At 42.8% G+C, this 21,146-nt stretch overlaps 1 protein-coding gene across 2 annotated transcripts in view; it reads left to right on the plus strand.

Annotated features, from left to right (window-relative positions):
- The first annotated feature begins 17,979 nt into the window (after positions 1–17,979).
- Positions 17,980–21,146, plus strand: part of KIAA0040 (KIAA0040 ortholog) — a 33,532-nt gene continuing 30,365 nt past the window's right edge. Inside the window, exon 1 of one of the 2 annotated variants that reach the window (XM_037825292.1) lies at positions 17,980–18,433. The gene's annotated coding sequence lies outside the window, so the exon portion shown is untranslated. The remainder of the gene's footprint in view (positions 18,434–21,146) is intronic. The other variant, XM_037825291.1, reaches the window with a different exon arrangement.

Here is a 21,146-nt window from a genome sequence, read left to right on the forward strand (position 1 = left end):
ACTTCAGAAAAATATGATATGCATAAAAAATGTTATGTTAGACACCCTGCAGGGTTCTCATTAACTACTTGTTGACTGACAAATGTAGGAGCATAAAATCACAGAGACGGAAATAGATAACAGTATAAAAAGGCAATTTGGAATCAGCACAGCATAATGATTGTACTTCAATAAGCATCTTATTTTTTTAAAAAAAAAAGGAAATAAGAAAGGAAACTGGAAATCATTTGGAAAAAAAAATCAGATTTTCTTTTATAGGTACAAGTTTATATGAACATTTACAAACAGAGTGCCTAAATGCTGACATCTTATTGGCACAATTTCTGAATTGGAAGCAAAAGTGTTCCAGGCATTGAGAGGGACGTGTACTCATGACATCTGTGGCCACCTCTTTCCAATGGCCCAGGGAGCAGGAGACCCAGCCTTTCAATGCACCTGTGACAAGCACCTGCTCAGACACTTCCTAGTGGTGGTTGTCCTGATGACAGGCTTTAATTAACAAATATTTATTAAGCTTTACTATGTGCCAGGTTCTGTTCTAGGCTCTGGGACACCAGATAGATGGATCATGATCACTTTTCTCAAGTACAGAAATAGACATATAAATGAATAATTGCAAGTATAGAGTGGCCGCCTGTACTAGGGCTAAGAGTAAAGGCACACAAAGAAAGGAGTAGTCCTTTAACCTGAAAGGCTAAGAAATGTTTCTCAGAGGTACTGGCAACTGAATTTGGACTTAAGAGATGAGCAGCTCACCACGCCAGCAGGGAGGAAGTGCTGCCCAGGCTCAGGGCAATAATGGGGTGAAATAGGGAACTGTGGGTAGCTCCATAAGAAAGGCATGCAGAAAAACACAGTCCCATAAATATACGCATAGCTTAATATCCTTTTGAAATTAGCAGCAGAAATAATTATCCACTTTTTGTTGGTGTATGCACCATAAATTTATACTCCCTGTTTCATGATCTCATCAAATTCACTTAATATTTTTAAATTGAACACCTGAAGTCGTGAATAGTTATAGATAGTTAAATGACTCTTAGTCACTGATTCCTTGATCCTCATAGGGCCTTGAATTCTCATGGGACAGTCCACCTGCAGTTATGAAGATCCAGGAAAAAGGATGGGAAAGAGGGGAGGAGGAGAAGGCTGAAGGATAGAGAGACCCAACTTCTCTTTGTGAGCATTGCAATAGCCCAGCATAATGACCCAACATCCTGGAGGGATAAACATTTTGAACTGTCATAAATACGTTAGAACTGTGAATAGTACATGAATCAGCTTGTAGACATTGAGAAACCTAAGACAGTTTCTTTGTTCCACAATTTAAAAATAGAAACATTTCCATCAAGATAAAAAAAATTAAAACAAAGACAGTATATACCAATTTGTGGAGAGACTCACAGCACCCTAGGATTTTGTACCACTATAGATTACCTTACTATTCTACAGAAATAGTTGATACGTTGCATGTGAGCTTTTACTACTCTCCTGCTACAGACATGACTAAATGATCTCAGTATATTTCTCCACTGAATCTGAGATGAGGGGCTAAAGTGAGGTCAAAGAATAGAGTGAAAATTTCATTGTGCTTCTAAAAATAATGTTCTTTGGACAGCATGAAAATGGCCCTGTGGTTGAATTAAAAGGACCACTTCATAATGTCATCTACCCAAGTTCATGTTCCATACCTGCCACAAAGTGGTTATGTGAGCTTTCCCAAGGGCACATAATTTCTCTGGGCTTCTAATTCCTCTTCTGTAAAATGAAGAAATGGACAAGATGACCTTCAAAATTTGTTTAGATAGTTTATGATTCTGATTTTCCTTTTTATCCCAACACCTCCTGGCTATCCTGAGCCTCTCCCTGTACTAAGAACCAGCTGTCTTGGGTAGCAGAAATCTAGCCCCTAGACCCCAGCAGCACAGCGGTGGATACCCCATGGGTCCATCTGGTCAACGCCTGTGCCCTGCTGTGGACAAATGTGTGCCAGGTGTACCCCTGCCATGACAATGACTGCTGCCTTAAAGTGTTGACTTGAAAATCAAGATCTTGCTTGCTCTCTGTGGTTTTATTTCCTGCCCGGAAATGGAGCTCGGTGCTGCAGATGGGGCCTCACATGGTTTCTGCATTCAGCATGGCTTCTTTTGCTGCGAAATACTGGTAAACATCACAGAGCTTTTTCTTCCTGTGGGGTCAGGCAGAAAGGGCCGTTTGGGTGGATTTAACTTTGGATGTCCTACTCCTGGACGAGTACGTGGGAAGAGCACCCTAGAACTGTGGTGCTGGGTGGGACCCTCATGCAGTTTCAGACTGTGCAGTCCACTGGGTGGGGAGATAAGAGCCCCCTCCCCCCAACCCGAGGGCTCCAGCCAGTAGGCAGCAGGTGCAAGAGCACAGCTGCACTCTACACCCCTCCAGGAGAACCACAGAGTTGCCCTGGGTGTAGCCCACCCCCAGTGCAGCATCACAGTGAGCACAGCCTTCTACCAGGGAAGTGCACTTCGTGTATTAGTAAGGCATATAGGGAAGTAGTTAAAAGCCTGGGTTACAAAGCCAAGTTCCAGCCCTGCCACTTACCACCTCTGTGATTTGAACTTTCTAAGTCTCAGCTTCCTGATCCATAGAATGACACTGACATGAGAACTTAATCATAAGAACTATTTTGAGGACCAAATAAGACAATGAATGTCAAGAAGAAAGACATAGTATCTAGCACACAGCACTGTGCAGAGCCATACTAGAGTCCAAGGCAAAAGGAAAAGGCATAATACTGATTTATCTGTACTCACTTAAAATTTTGATATTTTGTTCATTGTGGATTTTTTGCACTCATTTTGAGTTTTGAAAATATTGCATTAAATATTATGTGCATTGATTACTGAAGTTGTACGGCACCCCTTCAATTTTGCATTCTTGCCATACTTACACTAGTCCTCACCCTGCTAGCATGTTAAGAATTCAGAAAATGTTTGTTGCTCTCATTTCATCATCACACAATCACTGTGTAGCACAATTTAGCACTTAATTCTCAGTGTCTTATATTAGTCATTGTTCCAAGTGCTTATGTCCTGTTTTTCCAACTAATTTGTACAATTAAGGGTAGAAAACATAACATATGTCTTGTATCCCTTAAACTGCTGAGTTTTATAAGAGGCTTAAGTAAGTACTTGTTAGTGGTTGCTTATAGCCCATGACAGACAATTTACCACTTTACTGTTTTAGTAAGGGCATACAGGGAAGTCGTATCTATGTTTACCACTTTAATATAGTAAAGTACCACTTTACTATTGTTTCATGTGTTTGAAACTTTTGTTTCCAGGTCCTTGAGGGCAGGGGCCATATCTAGCATTTATCCTGTCCTGCCATGTTTTGCACAAAGGTAGGGCATGGAATCAAAAGGCTGGCAGGGATCTTAGATTGCATCTAATCCCACCTCCTCATTTTATTTACAAATGAACCATCTGATGACCAAAGTGACCACATGATGTGGCCAAACCAACCAATGATAGACTTGGGTCCAGAATTCTGGTCTCCTGGGCTCTTTCCACTCCAGTACTTTGCTCATTTTTTTTTTTTTATCTCTTAATCTCCCACAGTATCAAGTACAGAGTTCTGCATGGAGGAAGAATTCAATAAATGATGTAGATCATTGATTTCTGCAACTTGAATAATTTTTGCTTAAAGGGGGCATAGCAAGCCATTCCCTCAAAACAATAGTCAGTATTCACCACCTGTCCATATATCTTGGTTCAGTGTAGCAAGGTGGTTAAGAGAAAATTGGATTTAGACTTAGACCGCTCTCAGTTCACATCCTGGTTCTTCCATTTACTAGCTATTTGATGTTGGATGAAATTGTTTCTTAATGTAATTTCCTCATCCATAAAATGAACACAATGGTACCTACCACATAGTTGTAAAAGTAATACCACACAAAAACATGTAAAGAGTGTGTGTAGCAAACTACCTACATATAGTAAATTGTCAGGAAATATTAGCAATTATCATTATTCTAAATTTAAGCCCTCAGATTTAGGTGGGCTATAATGCCAGATGGATAGAGTTATTTGTGCAGTTGTGTAATATGCTCACCTTTTTAGATTGTGTTGGATAAAGTTTGATAATGGAGAGCTGAATTATCAGTGAGGTACTTATAATTATGCTATGTCTATCCAACGAAGCATTATAAATAACTCTAATAACCAATAAGTAGTCTGTGGGATCTCAGTTCCATGTAACCATGACAAGGACCCTCAGATGCCTAGCTCCTGAAAGTTTACAGATTTCCAGCCTCGGGAGTCCAGGTCAGTAGACTATAAAAAGGAATCTGCCACAGACTCAAGATTGTCTCAGTATAATTCTATTTTTACTTCTATTTCAAGAGAAAACAAACTATATTAGCAAGCCCAATTAAAAAGTAAAAGCCCAGTTAATTATAGTGACACCCCATAACTTGGAATTTTGCCAAGACAAGCTTGGTGCTATGAACAACAATGAATGGAGTAATGAGAGGAAACATATCCCACAACTGAATTCACACAATATCTCATCTATTTTTATTCTTTTTGCCGCCAACACCAAGCAAGACGCAGAGCCCAAATTTATATGACTCTACGGGAAGATGTGAGGTGGAAGTCTACATGAAAGTATCCTGTTTTTAGGACTCATAACTTGGGGGAAAAGATACAGACCTCGATATTCTGAATTTCATTTCAATCATCACAATATTTTGCATTTTTTGTGTTATATTTATTCCAAAATTCTCAAGCCACTTCACCTTGTCTGGCATTAGCATCCCAGTGAAGCAGCTAAGAGCTCATTGAAGCCACAAAACTTAATATGCAAAGCACTCTGGTAAGAAAGATGAGGGAAAGTACAAATAAAACCCCCTTTTCACATCCTGGGTCATATCCTCTACTGGAAATCTGAAAGTTCTCTTGAAATTCAAGGTTTCCCAGATGCAATGTGGTATACTGAATAGGACACCATAACAGAAAAATAAAAAGGACAGTAACTGGGCAAATCTGAAAAGAGTTTATAGGTTAGTTAACAGTACTGTGCCCACGTCAGTTTCTTAGTTTCCACAAATGCACATGGCTACATGTTTGCATCAGGGGGTGCTGGGTGAAGGCTATATGGAACCTGTGTACTGTCTTTGCCATTTTTCTGTAACTCTAAAATTACACCAAAGTTAAAGTTAATTTTTAAAGTAACGAAGAAAGTTCCAGGTTTCTTTGCTGAAGAAGAAGCTTGGTTTTGGTGAATGTGAGGGTGGAGATGATTATCTCCTCTCCCCAGTGAAAAGTACATTAAAAGGCCCAAAATCTCCAACCTCCTAAAAATGGTTGAGCAAAAGACGGCAGCCAACCCTTTCTCCCCTCAAGGTAACATGTTGAGAAGATAAAGGGAACTGGGATGCTCCAGGAATTGTGCAAAGATACCTCTCTCAAGTGTTGTTGTAGGGGATCAAAGGGACAATGGATGTAAAACACTCAGTCCATGCCAGGTGCTGGATGAATGGCATTTCCCTTTTCTCCTTCCCAGGGCAGTCCCACAAGCAGTTTCCATCAGCTCCCCAGAGAAGCTCTTATAGGCACTCCCGCTGGGTGGAAGAGACTGCTTCTCTGCATCGTCAGCAAAGGCTCCCCCTGTGTAACAAGTCTCCTGAGGAGCTGCTGGATCCCTCCGCACCTGGACAGCTGTGCAGTGGTCTCTCAGCCCCATTTCTAGAAAGCCAGCTTGTACTCTGCTGGGCTCTTGTCCAGCTCTCTGGTGGCAGCTCTGTCCTTGTGCCTCTTTGTAAAGAGCAGCCCACCCATCACTATGTTGAGATAGGGAGACAGAAAAAACTTACCATGTACTTAGTGATTTACCTTTGAGTTGAAAGTAAGAAGGGAAACAGTGAGTCATGAGCTGAGGCTATAGGTCCAGCCCCTGCTCAACAAATGTTCAAGTTTGCTTCTTAGGCCAATCTCTACAACATCTTCCACATTGCCTTTGTGGTTTCCACAAGTCAGTTCTTTAGTCTTTCTGGAAACCCTGAGCTACCCCATACATGCCCTTTTTAAATAAACTTTTTTTTTAACTGACCCACGACATGCAAACAGAAGTCTGCATGGATCATAAGAATAAAGTTCAATGTATGTTCACAGAATAAGCACACCCATTGTAACCATTACTCAGATTTTAAAAAATAGATAATTGTCAGCACCCCAAGAATCCCCCTCTTTGGCCCTTTCCCAGCCATGCTGGAAAGAACTGACATCTTTACAGTATCAGGTCTTTCAATCTATGAACATAGTATATATCTTGATTTATTTAGGTCTTCTTTAATTTCTCTCAATTATGTTTTGTAGTTTTCTGTGTGGAGGTCATGCATATATAACCTTACATAACAATATTGTAAATGATATTATTTCCTTGTCAAATTGTTTGTTGCTGATATATGGAAATAAAATAGAGTTTAGTAAATTGACTTCATTTCAGCAAGCTTTCTGAATTTGTTTTTTAATTCTAACAATTTACCTATAGTCTATTTTCTGTGTACACAATTATGCCATCTGCAAATAGGTCACTTAATTTCTTTCTTTCTAATCCTTATGATCTTTCTTTCTTTCTGGCTATTATACTGGCTAGGATATTTAATACAATGTTGAATAGAAATAGTGAAAGCTTGCATCTTTGTTTCAAACCCAATCTTAGGGAGAAAGCTCTCAATATTACACCACTAATATGATGTTTTTTCCAAGTTTTTTTGTCAATACCCTTTATCAGACTAAAGAAGTTCCTTCTCCTTCCTACCCCATATCATCTTAAATTTTTCTCCTTCCTTACCATCTCCCCTTCCTTCCAAGCACACACATTGCACGGAGGAATGGACAAGAGTCTGACGTTCAGTGGACAATCCCTACTGGAAGGGTCAGCAAGAAGAACACGGAAGAGGCTCTTGCTGATGGGCAGCCACAGAGACCCAGGGATATAGCCAACAACAATTATCTATTAACTAAATCCTTATACTAGGCACTAGGGAACAAAAGAAATGCAATCCTTGCCCTCATAGAGTTCATAGTTTAATTGGAGATAAGAGAGAAACAAAATTTTACACAAATAATTGTTTTCAAATGTGACAAGTGATATGAAGGAAAAATTTAGATGCTACAATAGCATATAACAGAGAAATCTAACCTAGTCTAAGAGATCAGGAAGGGCTTCTCTGATAAAATTATGTTGGAGCTAAAATCTAAGGATGAATAGGAACAAGTCACATAAGGAAAGGCTGTTACATTTGGAGACGGTTGTAGAAGACGAAAAATGAATGTTTAGCATTTATAATGACAATCACATGTCCACCAATATAATTCTACATTACACCAGCTAAGGACCGTGACTATAGTTGCAGCACCACATGGTGGCTCATTTCTAGAGGAACCCTTGCCCAACCCTCAGCTTGGACCAACTTTAAGTCATCCGGATTGACCCTCTTTTGCACGTAGGACCCTTTTAAATTAACTAGACCTTTTCATTGTGTAACAGTGTAGAACCCATCCATCCATCCTGGTCTTGTGGGTACAGAATACTGGGCAAAAGTCCCAAATTCCTATGTCCTACACCTATTGAGTGTGAGTTTTTTTAAATAATCTCTCCCAAATATTCTGCTTTATTGTTCCTAGAAAACACCCAAATTTTCCAGAAATTTAAAATGTGTTAGTTTGTAAAGTATTCTCTCCCACAACCTCTTCTACTTGTAGGTGGCCACATGTTCTGTGTACGCCCATGGGTTACCTTCAGAAGCAGTCAGAGTTCCCTCTGGGTGCATGGGTACTGTCAAGGACATTTGTCATGACTTTTGGCCATTTGGCATCTTTCCTGAGTTTGGGGAGTCCCTCTCCCTGTGAGGCAGAGCTGGTCTCCCTCTATGGAGGCTAACAATGATAGCTACTTATTCTGCCAGCTTCCCTTGCAGTTGGAGTGCTAGATGTGAACTAGGCTCTACCAATCACATGCATCTAGCCCAGACTTTAAATTGGAAGCTAGCAAAACAAAAAAGCAAGAGCCACACAGGATCCATTTTGGCAGTGGAGACAGATCCATCCAACTTCCTGAGGCACCAGCAGCAGCAGATTCAGGGGCAGCTTCCAGTACTTACTGTGGGTGTGACAGGAGGACAAGCTGCAGTATCTGTGCCCAGCAGCAGCAGGGGTCTGCACCAGACCGTTCTGCAGCACAACTTGGATATTAATCCTGGCTGTACCCCCAAGCCTGGCCCTTTGACGTTTTTGGAAATTTTTCAAACTTCACGAGTGAGCTTCGTGGGAGAGCAACCTGTGCAGTTCCAGGGCTCTGGGCCCTTAGTTTAATGCTCTCCTGTTGCCATCTTGAAATTCTTAAAACTTTTTGAACAAGCGGCTTCACATTTTCATTTTGCACTGGGTTCCTCAAATTATGTAGCCAATCCTGCTGTGAGCTACCTAGTATGCTTTAGGTCAAGGAGTCTTTAAACTTTTTTGGGCCATGGAGCCCTTGATAGTCAGGTAAAGCATATGAAGCTTATAAATAATGTTTTAAATGCATTAAAAAATACATAGAACGCCAATTATATTGAAATATAGTTACAAAAATATTTTAAAAAAACAAATGTGTGATAGCATAATGTGTGCTTTATAATTAGCACATTAATAAATCAAAATTCCTTAGAATTATTGGAGAGCATAAACAGAATTTTACAAGGTCTGCAACAACTGAAATGTGACTTGAAAATATCTATGATTTCTAAAGTTGATAAAGTCACAGGTACCTGGTTTGCTGACACGTTCATAACTTAAGGAGATGCTAAATTTCACTTGGACACTATCGGGAAAAATGTATAGGATTTTTCTCCCATCCAGTCACAAACTCCATAAATTTTAAACAAGTAAAACGGGCTAAGAGCTCTGCTTTAAATAAATTCTTTATCTGCTAAGATCATTGCTGTTTTGTTGTTGTTGTTTATAACCACGAATCCTGTTGGATACAGGAACCCCATGTGAACCACGTGCCGGGACAAGCCCTGGGCATGCCATGGTTCTCCAAGGAAAACAAGCACAATAATAATGGTGCCCCTGGGCAAGGCAAAGATGTGTCCAGCACAGCCCTGCCCTCAACCGTAAGGATCTGAGAGGAGAGAGAAAACATTAGTGATGACACTCCAGGATGCTGTTCGGAAAACCAGTGACAAGCACAGTGTGCGTGGTACACGCCACATGATCGGGATGGCTGAGCAATGGAGATCCCTTCTAGCTGGGAGCATCCTCTATTAACAATGGCTCTCCATCAGGAGAGGGCAAGTAAGACACAGGGCAATGTAATCATAGCTCCAATGCCCATAGCCAGCTAACAAAAGGTTGAGGATTTCCTCTATTTCCCAAATTCTAAGCCAGAATGCTTTATTCTAGACTAGATCACCTCCCAGGTAATTCCATGTGAACCTGTTTTCTGCAGACCTCAAAGGAAATATGATCAGAGTGCACCTTCCTCTGTATCATCCTCCCGTCCCCCCACCACTCCCCCTTTTGGGAGAGGGGGACTCAAGATCCCTTTGGGTCAAAGGAAATAACTGTCTCTTGAACACATTTGAGATGGCTGGGCTTTGCGAAAGTAGAAAACAATCCACTTACAAACAGTTTGACTTTTCAAAGTTGTTTCATAGCCATTAAGTTGAGTTCTGAGCACCTATCATTATCACTATTTTATAGATGAGGACATGGCGATTCAGAGAAGTTGTAATTTATTCAAGGCTACAAAGCAAGATGACAAAACTGGAAATAAAACCCAGCTTTCTTGTCTCTTAGCTCAGTGTCTTTTCCTCTGCCCATACCTCTCCTACGAGTAGAACAAAACAAAGGGGAAGGCTGCCTTTGAAAGGGAAGTACATTCAAGCAAATCATCTAAAAAACAAGAAACTCACCCCCACCCCCAAATTCTGGAGAGCAGGTGTCAGCTAAGAGAGGAGAGGCTCGGAAAAGAAAACAGATCACCAAATCCTCTGGTCCCTAATGAGCCTCAATTTGAGCCCAACCATAAGATGGAATTCTTTTGGCCAGTGACCAGTTCACAGTCCTGCCACTTCCTGCCTGGGAGTTACTCTCATAACAACAGCAACAGCAGGAAAAGGGTTTCATGGACATAAAAATAAACAAACTTTCTATTTTTAGCAGGGCTGCAGCTGTGAGAGCCTCTCTCTTTGCCTTTTAGCTGCCGCATTCTGAGGGAGCAGGGCAGAGGGTGGAGGGGTAGGGGGACCAGGAAAACTAGGGACAGTCCCGCTGGGAGCCAGATTTTCCACTGCTTAACCTAATTACATGCCGGTCACAGAAACCAATGTCCAGCCTGGAAGTCTCGGGAGTCTGCAGGTCTGGAAAAACTGGACAGCGTCAACCAGGAAGCTGGCCTGTGATTGGGCTATTTTCTGGCCATATATAGAAATACATCATCTTTTACCCACAAGGTCTTTAGAGCCACTGAAAACTGTGCTGCCCAGTGACTCCAAGAGAGGCGTGGAAGATAAGCTTGTAGACAGAGATTTTTTTTCTCTTGTAACTTAAGGCTCAAGTTGGAACCTGCGTGAATCTCACAGGAACTCGGATCCAACATCTTCCAGGCTTAAACCCATGTCTAGAATTCCTGATGAACCTGCAGCATTTTCCCCAGCCAGCAGCATCAGGAACTTGAAAAAGGGCAATAGCAATGCTGGAGGTGGGGAATATTAGGAACTCCGGTTCCTTCCGTTTGCCTGGAAGAGAATTGGATGTTGTTAGACAGTTTCAAGGACGCCACAGAAGGGAGGCAGAAAGGCCATTTTCTTACAAATGTCACATCAGCTTTAAGAAAAAATGTACACCTGGTCTGATTTCAGAGGCATGTCTTTACCCTTGCTCCTTCCTGACCCTGACCGCATGTCACTTTCAATAATGTTCTTTTCCCTTCTCAGTTCCCTTTTCATGCATATTCTCAGCTATACTTTCAGTCTTCTGAAAGGGGGCAGAATTGCAGACCCCAAAGCAGTACCAAAGAAGGAGAGAGCCAAGTGCTTTGGCCCCGCCACAGAAATAAGTGCACAAGGAAGTGCACCATTTATTAACCAAAGAAAAGCAAGGGAGGACCTCAAAAACCTCCAAGATCTGGTCTTAAAGCCAAGGGTCTTCATTCATTGATCAATGTGTACTGAGTGTCTTATCGTCTGCTAGGCACCATCCTCACTTTGACAGTTTACAGTCCAGATAAACTGGCAATTTCATCACTATGGAGCAGGTTCTCTGATGAGTAAGTGTCCTGCGAGAATACAGGGAATAGCTCCTGCCTCAGATGTGGAGAGTCAAGGAGACCTTTATAGAGAAGGCTGTGGCTGAGCTGAGACCCAGGCAGGTAGAGAGCCGATAGGGTTGAGTTTCTCCCAAATATTTTCCACGCAAGGGCAGCTCTCAAGTAATAAAATGGCAAGTGATAGCAGCAGGGTTAAAATATAAGAACTTAACCCTAACACCTCAGACATAATTGATTCCTACCTCCCAATAACATTTACCTAAGTTGTGCTGAGCAAAACCAGTTGCAGTCAAATCATAATAGAGTACAGAATAATAATTAATTTGAATGTGAATTTCCACAGCTAACAATGTAAACCCTAGAATCTTGGGGATGGAAGAGATCATACTAAATCTGCCTTCTCACCAGGTACAGGAATCCCTACCATAGTATCCATGACAGGTGGTCATCCAGCCTCTGCTTGAATTCCTCCGGTTATGGGGAACTCTACTGATCAAGACAACTAGCTGGTTGGTTAGTTAGTTAGTTAGTTAGATGATTAATTGTTATTTTAAAGGCAGGAGCTGGTGTGTATAGTGGCCTACTACCAGGCTGGAATTTTTGATTCCAGTCTCCTAGTCTCTCCCCACTCCAATAAATCCTGCAAAAGGCTGCCAGATTAACTTTCTTTGAGAGTGGTCAGTCCATTGTTCAAAAATCTGCAGTGACCCTAACTATCCACATACAAATTCTAATGTCCTTCTAAACAACTAGAATAGTCCACACAAAAGTGTTACAGTAGTTATTTTGGGGGAGCAGGATTTTGGATGATATTTTGCTTTTCTCCTTCATGCCTTTGAATCTTTCCCAAGTTTCAGAACTGGATGGCTATATAGCATCAAATTATGTTATTTACAAAAAGTCCAACTATATTTATTCTTCCACACCTTGGCCATGTTGTTCTCATCCTAAAAGGCTGCCATCCTCTTTGCCCATCTTCAAATTCTGCACTTCCTAGACTCTGGTCAACCTTCTTCTACCAGGAAGGCTTCCATGAGTGCCCCAGCCCTACTGCCCTTAAATCCAAAACACAAAATTTAGTACCCCATTACACAGTTTTCTACTATCTAATAATTTTATGGGTCTATTCCACATAGAATATAAATTCCTTAAGGGCCATGGCATAGTGCTATCTAGCACAGGGCACAGTTTATTTCAGGTTCTCCATAAAAACTTGCTAGTTCATGAATGGATGGATGGATGCAGGGATGGATGGAATTTCATGGGTTGTATTTATTAACTCAGTTGATTAGAGCTTCTCTATCCTTCCCAACTAATAGTATGGGGGACAGGGGAATGGGCAACCCTTAAATAGTACATTGAAATGTCTTTGTATATTGAACATAAAGTATAAGCATCAGATATTATTGGTGTCATTGTTAACCCTTCTTGGGTCAGTTAATCTGATTCTGTCCCATGGTCACCAAGACTGCTCCCCAAACCTATCCAGTTGATTAAAGTAGGTAACAGTGCAAAGAGTAGAACTTTGAATTCAAAAAGCTCTGGGTTCAAATATGACTCTAGTGTAAGTTGCTCGAGACCAGAGTCTCAATTATTCTTGTATATTTTGTGTTCCATATGGAACCCGGAACATATATGTGATAAATAAATGCATCTCCAACTATTTGTTCAGATTTCTGTCTGCCATCTACTTGCTCTTTGACAAATTTTCAAGTTTTTAAAATCTCAGTTTCCTCATATAATAGATGTATGTAACACTAGCATCTCATAGTGTTAGAAATTTAAAGACAACATGTATAAAGTGTTTAGCACAGTGCCTGGGGCACAGAAGGCACTAGTCAATGGTAGTTAAAACAGAGAGAGTGTGGGTGTATTTCCTGCAAGTTGGTAAATGAAAGCTATCTCATTATTTTACGATGTTTTGACAGCCCTTCCTTTTATCTATTAGAAAAGAGCCAGCCTAGGGAGAGAAAGTCCGTTTGTGGCAATAATGATATTCCAAGTCACTGATCTAGTTAAGAAAGCAAATTTCCAAGCCAGTTACTTTGTGGGCCTCCAGGGCAAGAGGAATGAACCATTTCAGTCTTCACAAAAGCTTCTGCCGGAATGAATCGCTGGGCAGGGCAAGGTGGGGTTTCCCAGGAGTCTCTCTGACAAAGCAACAAGAAATGTTTTACCTAGTCCATGTAACTGCTATATGAAACCCACACAGTGGGCACATTCAATAAATCGATAAGTAAACCCATCCCTAAGAAAAGAGAAGACAAGGGGAACCACAAACAGAGGCAAAATAACTCTGTGGGGCTCTCCCACCTCCTGCCCTGAGACCCCTGCCAGAAAAATGGAATCCAGAGGCTCACAGTTTATACTGAGAACAAAACCAAAGCTGAATCACAACAAAGAGCCCTGAACAGTAGTGCCAGCGATAGTGCTGGCAGTGTACAACTGCCAGCGATAGTGCTGTGAAAAATGGCTTTAAAGACACAACTCTGGAGGGGGCGGGGGGGGGGGGTGTCTGTGAGCCAGCTTCAGAAAATGAGAACTGAGCCCCTTTGTGCCCCAGAGGTAAAATAGTCTCCCAAGCTACCACCTGACCCTCACCAGCCCCACATCAAACTTCTCTATCTCTAGAACTTACAAGGATGCTAAAGAAAATACAAAGTACATCGAGGGGAGGAGTATGTATGTGGGGGCTTGGGGAGAGTCATGGATTTTTAGAGGAAACATTCGAGAGTTTCCTAAACTTCCCCCAATGCCAAGACTTGAGGCTACAGCCATAAAGGTAACATTTTTCCTGGTACCCTGCATGCCACATTGAAGACATTCTGGAGGTTGCATTAAAAAGATCTCCCAAGAAAAGTATATCATTTCTGCTCTTTTTAGAGGAGCTTTCATAATTAAGTAATTTACGTCAGAATTAGATAGTTTAAGGAGGGACGATCCAAACAGAAATGTAATTGCAAGAGATAAATATAATAATTGTTATGAAAACAGGCTCTCAAAATCTGTTTAGAAGTCAGAAGCCAAAATGAAAAAGCAAGATGTTTTAAATGAGCTGGGGGCCGGTGGGGTGGGAGTGGAAATGCTTTTTTTAGAATGGCTATAATTAACCTGGAAAATTTGCTATTTTTGGGTAACTCACTAAAACTGAGCACATGAGACTTAAAAGAGAGGAAAAAAAAACAGTATCTGCAGAAAACACTTGGCTAAGGTAAAATGAACATTTTGCTGCCTTTGTAAGGCAAAGGCCACACAGACTGTAGAAGTACGGAGGTGTTGGCACAGCCCATTGGCTGAAATCCACACTCTATCCCAGCCAGGACTGTTTTAGCCACAGACCCCAAGTGGGCACTGTGTAATGGCCTTTTGGGCCACCCTGAACTCCCCCCCACACTGAGTACATCTCAGCTTCCTACGATCCTCTTTTGTGGCTCTGCCATTCACAACGTCTGTCCTAACCCCTCTGGAATCCATTTATGTTGCCAGCTTGTACCACCTTTGAGAGGTAATTCATTCCATAAATTCATTACCTGCTGTGTGAAGTAGTATTTCCACTTACTTGTCCTGAACTTGCCTCATTCGTTCCAAAGAGCTGCTAATGTTTCAGGATCTGATGAACAAGTCTGTGCTCATCTTATCCACACCATATATAGGCTGACCATTTCCTCTGCGAAGCAGCCCTTTGGCTTCCAGTCAGTTCCTCAGGTCATCCAAGCTGATGTTCTAGAACTTTCCCTAGCCCTGTTTTTCCTTCTAGACCCTCGCATAATGTTGCAGGCAAGAACACACTACACTTTTAGGTGAGAATAAGATAATGTTCACAATTTAATACTTTCCATACCTGAAGAATATACCCATAATGTGCAGCACAGTTCTGGGTGCAACCATGTTATATTAGATGTGGCCTCACGGATTTGCAAACTGGTGGGAAACTGTCTCCAGGTAGCACAAGACAGATTGATGCTGACCAATACTGCAAGTCTACCCGTCTGAAAAAGGGCATTTCCAAGAAAGAAAATAAGTGTAGTCACTCCTTGCCTTCAAAGCAGGCTAAGATTCTATACTTAATACCCCCCAGATTTGCACAACATTCTGGGAGGAAGGCAATACCTTTTTTCCCCAACAGGCTGATAGGAAAACAGAGCTTGGCTGTTGCTGAAGTTAGGAGCGGAGAAGATGGGGTCGCTCAAAATCAGGATTCAAATTTCCTGCCTCAATTCACAAATCTGCTTATTTTACTTTCCTTTTGTTACAAATTAGATGTTAATGCTATTTCATTCCATTTAGAGCCCACTAACCTCTTGACTACCTTCAAATATCCTTATGGAAAACACTGAAAATAATGAGGGGAAAGCAAAATATAACAGCAGTGTAGTTGCCTGGGGCCATTCATGAGTTCATAGGAGTTGAGTTTTCGTGCCAAGAGAATAAAATAGATGAGCGCTCTAACCTGCTTTTTTCATAAGGGATGCATCATCCACCCAGCATAAAAACATCCTGGCCAGATGCCCACTCCTTCTCTTCTGCCCTAACTGCATCTTCCTAGCAGTGTCAGACCCTCAGCAGACTTCAGCAGCCTTGATAATACAGTGTGAGCAAATCCACCATCTTGCTCACCTGTAAGTCACTGATATCTCTGCCTCAGAAGCTGCTGGTTTTCAGCACTGGGCTTTCCTCACTTCTGGGATATCATAGAGGTACCATCTAATGAATGGGCCTCAGATTTTCTTTCTATCATCTGACACTAAGTCCATGAAGCCCTGAGTTCAAATTGATTGCCTCAGTTTCTCTCATTTAGTTTCTTCCTGCCTTCTGGTAAAAAAAAAAAAAAAAAAAAAAAAAAAAAAAAAGCCAGAACCTTGGCCAGAGCCGATCTGTAATGTTGCTCTAGATGTCCAGGGAGTATTTTCTGTAGCCTTCTACCAAAAGACCTCATTCTGGGCCTGCACATTACCCCTTGCTCAAACGCAGAATTCCTTTGAAGAAGGCAATTTCCTTCTCCACCGGATGGTACAGTGGTAAAGGGATAGATTTACAGGTTGGAAACACAAGGACTCAAATCCGGGCTGCACCACTTTATTAGCCCTGTAACATTGAGAAGTTACTTAATCTCTCTGAACCTCAGTTTCCTCATCTGCAAAATGTGAAGTATTCATATACTCACAAATATGCTGTAAAAGAATAAATAATATACAGTGTGTAAAGTTCCTGGCACAGTGTCTGGTGTCCTTCCCTAACATGAAAGGAAACCTTCACTCCCAGCATTTGAGGCCTTACCCCGCCCCTCCAGGCCTGTCTTCCTCAATGCTCTGTTAGACTCTGTATTCTTGCTTCAGGTTTTAGGAGTTTTAGGGGTACCAACTCTATACAGATAGAAAATTGTAGGTTGAAGGTGCCATTGCAGATTGAGTTTTTCCCAGCTTGGTGGACACAGGTACGGAGGAAAGCCCCTTAGTCTGGGTACTCCCAAGCAGTTGCTTGAGTCCACCTCTAGGCCCTCTTTTCCCTAAGATCTCTGATTCCTCTTCTGAGCCCCACTGTCTTCCATTCCCTGCTGGCCTCCCCGACTACTTGTTAGCCCATCTGCTTCTGAGACCCTTCCCCATTCTTGATCAAATCCAGGCTGAGTTCACTCCACCTGGGTTTCTTAGACGAAGGGCTCATTTAGCCTCCCTGCACTGGCAGAAAAAAAAATTCTTTTTTTCTCTTTCCACGGGCATTCTCTGCCTCTCTGTCTGGAGTGCTGGATTTCTCCTTTCAACTCGGAGCCATATGGTTTCTCCTGCATAAACAAAAAGGGATCTCTTGTTTCTTTGCGGTTTCTTTAATGCCCACACACAGGGACCAAAGGACACCAGCTCTCAGGTGCACTGGGTCTCAGGTCTCAGGTGGGTCTCAGGTCTCAGGTGCACTGGGTCTCGGTGCACTTGGCAAAGGCAGCATCTCAGGTTCCTGTCATGGAAGGCCCTCCTGTGATGGCTCTGAAGAGGTCCCTGGCAGCTCCACAGCCAGGTCCTGGCATCAGCCCCACACAGTAACCTTGGAGACACTGAGGAGCTCTCTGTCCATCAGAAGCTTTGTGTCTGGAGTCCTGCATCCAATATTAGTGCAGGTCCTCTCATTTTCTACCAGTCCAGGTTCTTGGAATGGGACCCACGAGACCTGAATAAAAGGTGGATGGAGAGCAAATCAGGATGAGAGGGGAAAATCACTGAGAACATCTTGAAGGCAGTTTCCCCCTCCGTCTCTGCTTCTGACAGCTCCTTAAGTTGCAGTTTTCCTTAGCGTCTTCAGTGAACAGCCGCAATAAGAAACTTTTCTGAGGTGTTGCGTGCACTGCACCGAGCACACGGCATTGACTAGAGGAACCTGTCATTTTCGTGTGTCCGCTTAAGGCATTAGAGCCTTCCCCCAACCTGCCCCACCGTTCCCTCTCCAGCACCCCTCGCTCCGTCTCCAACAAGTCTGCTCTATTAGGCAGCACCCGGCTGTTTTTACTTAAGTTGGGTCTCACATTCCTCGGGCTTTTGTGAAAAAAACTGGGACACGCTCCACAGGCTGTGTCCTGGAGAAGGCGTGTTCCGGGACGGAGGGGGCACGAACACGTAATGGCGGGGTTGAGGGTGTGTGACTGGCGGGAAGACAGGGAGGGAGGACGCGGCTGGGGCGTGTGAGCCCAAGGAGTCCAAAGGCACCCGTGGTCGGTTTGCTCGGGCCGAGTGCAGGGAGCTGGAGGGTGAGCCCAGTCTGGTTCAGGAAGTTGTGTCTCTGACACGAGGGACAGGAGTGACTCGGAATGAAACCTCAAAAATGCTAGGCGTCAGCCAGCTGGAGGGCGCGGAGCACAGAGGGCGCTTTTCTGGGCGGGAGCGGCAGGTACGCGCCGCGCGGTACTTCAGCGGACGTGGGGGCGGAAGCCGGGCGGGCGCGGGGCGGGACCGCGACACCCACTGCCCCTCCGCCACCCGCCGCTCCTGACCCTCCGCCGCGGACCTGGCTCCTGGTGGGAGGGGCAGGGGCTGGAGAAGAGAAACCTGGACCTCGCCCCTCAAACCTGGACTGGTGTCAGACAAGGCAGTACCCGGTAGATGACTGGGCGCCCGCGCCTGGAGGAAGCGCTCCTGTGAACTGAAAGGTGAGTTTCAAAAGTTTTTTGGTTGTGTTTTTAAAGCATATTTTAAGCTGTCCTCTCTCTGAAAGGGGTTCCCCCCGCACTTCTTTCCTTAGAAGGATGAGATCAGCCCCAGAGATAAGTGGGCTCTAAGGATTTTTTTCTGAATAACCTATTGCCCCTTCATAACTGTAGTTCTAGTATGTTTCCTTCTTTTGCGGCGGATTCCCATCAGTCCAACATCTGCTTCTGGGCTGCGTCCACATGGGCTCCTCGGCGGTGGAGGGTGGAGTTCTGTTACTCCAGTTGACAACTGCCGTTAGAAGCGGTTTGAAAGGGACAGATGGACATTCTTTTCGCTACTGAAAAAGTCAAGGCCTGAGACTGTCCAAAAAGCACCATAGACTTAGATGCTTCTAAATCATGCTAGGAGAAGCCACATTTTCAGCGGGCTTAAACTAAACAAACTAGCCAAACAAAAATATGGCCTGGAGCCAGGGGTGGAGTGGGACCTGTCTGCTCTTCCCAGAGCCTCTGGGGAATTTGCTGTGACACAGATTGCTTTGTAACTTCTTTGACTCTTTAGACCACCCTGCTCCCCACCCCACCCATGGAGGTAGAATAGGGGACACAATAGGACCTGTTTCCCTAGCATTTTGAAGAGCTTCATGGAATACATTATGTAATAATAAAGTAAACTATAGATGTTATCTAGTGGGAATGCTAGTCCCGCCTAACCGAAAGGGAAACTGAAGCAAAGACAAACACTTGGCCTAATTTAAGAGAAGGACAGCAGCCAGTGTGCTGCACTACGTTGCAATCTGTTCTGCTGATTCTTTTCAATGAGGAAGGGGAAGAAAAGTGTACTTAACGCATCTTGGCAGTACCTCCCTTCCAAAGCTGTTGCGCTTCATTCACTCACCTAAAGTTCTCAAGACCTGAAGGTAATTTTAAGCAACCCTGATTTTGAAGTCCTGTTATGGGATATGCTTGAGTTTTAACCAACAGGACCTAAAAATAACATTGATGTGTCTTGTTCATGACCACTTTAAAGACGGTTTGCAAGTTCCACTTAAAGAATTCAACAAGGGTCTTACCTGCCTTTAAAGCTGATGCACTTCCATCAACCACCTGGTCTACTGTGCTTCCCTTCACCCAGTATTGGGCTGTGGAAGCAGCTATAGGGAAAAATCTGAATGAGTCCTTCATTGCGACTGATGTTCTGGACCCCCACCCCCATCCCAGGTATAGTTTTTAGAAAGAGATGTATTACAAAACAAATGTTTCTCCCGCCCCTGTACTTTGTCAATATTTAGCCTGGGGGATGAACAGAGGATGGCTTCTGCCCTTTTCCCTCAAGATTAAACCCAAGAGAATAATGAACACTCAACAAGCTAAGTTATTGATTTCATCAAAGAGGGAGGTACATCCGTTTGTTTGGCATTTACTGTACCTACTGTGTGCCAGACAGTATGCCAGGAATTTGGAGTCCAAAGAGAAGACAGCTCCTGCTTTTGAGGAGCCCTGATCTGATAAACAAGACAGAAACAGAAACAAACAACTATCAGTCAGTGTAATATACCTCATAGCAGTAGCTTCAGGACACTGAAGCAATCACAAAAGAAGGAAATTCCCCCAGAAATTATCTGGAAAGTCTTCACTGCAAAAGTGATAGTTGAGCAGGATTTTGAAAATGATTGGGAATTCCCAGAGAAAGGGTGTTCCAGGCAGAGTTAAGAGTACATGCAAAGTCAAGAGCAGGTTAGAGGAACTGCAAGTAATAGGGATTACACAACTATATTAAGAACCACCAGCTCTCCCTTATAGTAATAAAAAGCCATTTTTTATCTATAAGCAGGGGCAGGGTGTGGTCAAACTTGAATTTGGAGAGAGAGCTAATGGCAGTTTGAGGCTGGCTTGAAGAGATGGGAAGCAGAGATAATGACTTCAACTAAGACAATGGCAGTGGAGACTGAGAACAGAGAATGGCTTTTAGTGATGTTTAAGAAGTAGAATCAAAATTGGTGACTAAGTGAATGTGGTACGGGAGAAATTAGTGGAACCCAGGATGATTATTAAGTGTTGAGCTGGTAGGAAAAAGGTACATTGTCTTGTCATTAACGGAAATAGTTTAAATAAGAGGAGGGGTAGGCTTGGGTAACAGATTGTGGGAGAAGAAGGCAATTAACACTTGAGACATAAATTAGATATGCTCTGGAAATATCCAGGTAAGGTGGAGATATAGAGTAGGCAGTTGAACATACAGGTCTGGAGCTCAGGGAGAGATGGGAGGCAGATGTTGTTTATGAAAGCAGTGTTGTAAGTAGCTAAGGGTAGCGTTGTAGCATTATTAGTGAGACTGTGCTGATACTGAAGCATCTTGGATTTGTCATATAGTGGCCTACAGATATTCTTTTCATACCATACAGTGGCTTCCAGATGACTCTAAACTCCCAAGACTTCCCAGCATGTCTTGCAGGCTGATATCTAAAGTGGTGGAAAGAAACCTGGGATAATGGAACATAGGTAGTAAAGAAACATTTAACTATAAGAGGGAATCCCCAGGAAACCTTAAAGTCATTTCCCCAAAAGTGAGCCCTAATGTAATCAATGGACTTTACTTAATAATATAATTATTGTAAGGCTGGTTCATCAATTGTAACACATGTGCCACACTAATGCAAAATGTCAATAAGGGGAGAAACTGTAAGGGGGGGGTATGATAACTCTATTTTCT

Source organism: Choloepus didactylus, chromosome 2, assembly GCF_015220235.1.
Source record: "Choloepus didactylus isolate mChoDid1 chromosome 2, mChoDid1.pri, whole genome shotgun sequence".
Taxonomy (NCBI): Eukaryota; Metazoa; Chordata; class Mammalia; order Pilosa; family Megalonychidae; genus Choloepus; species Choloepus didactylus.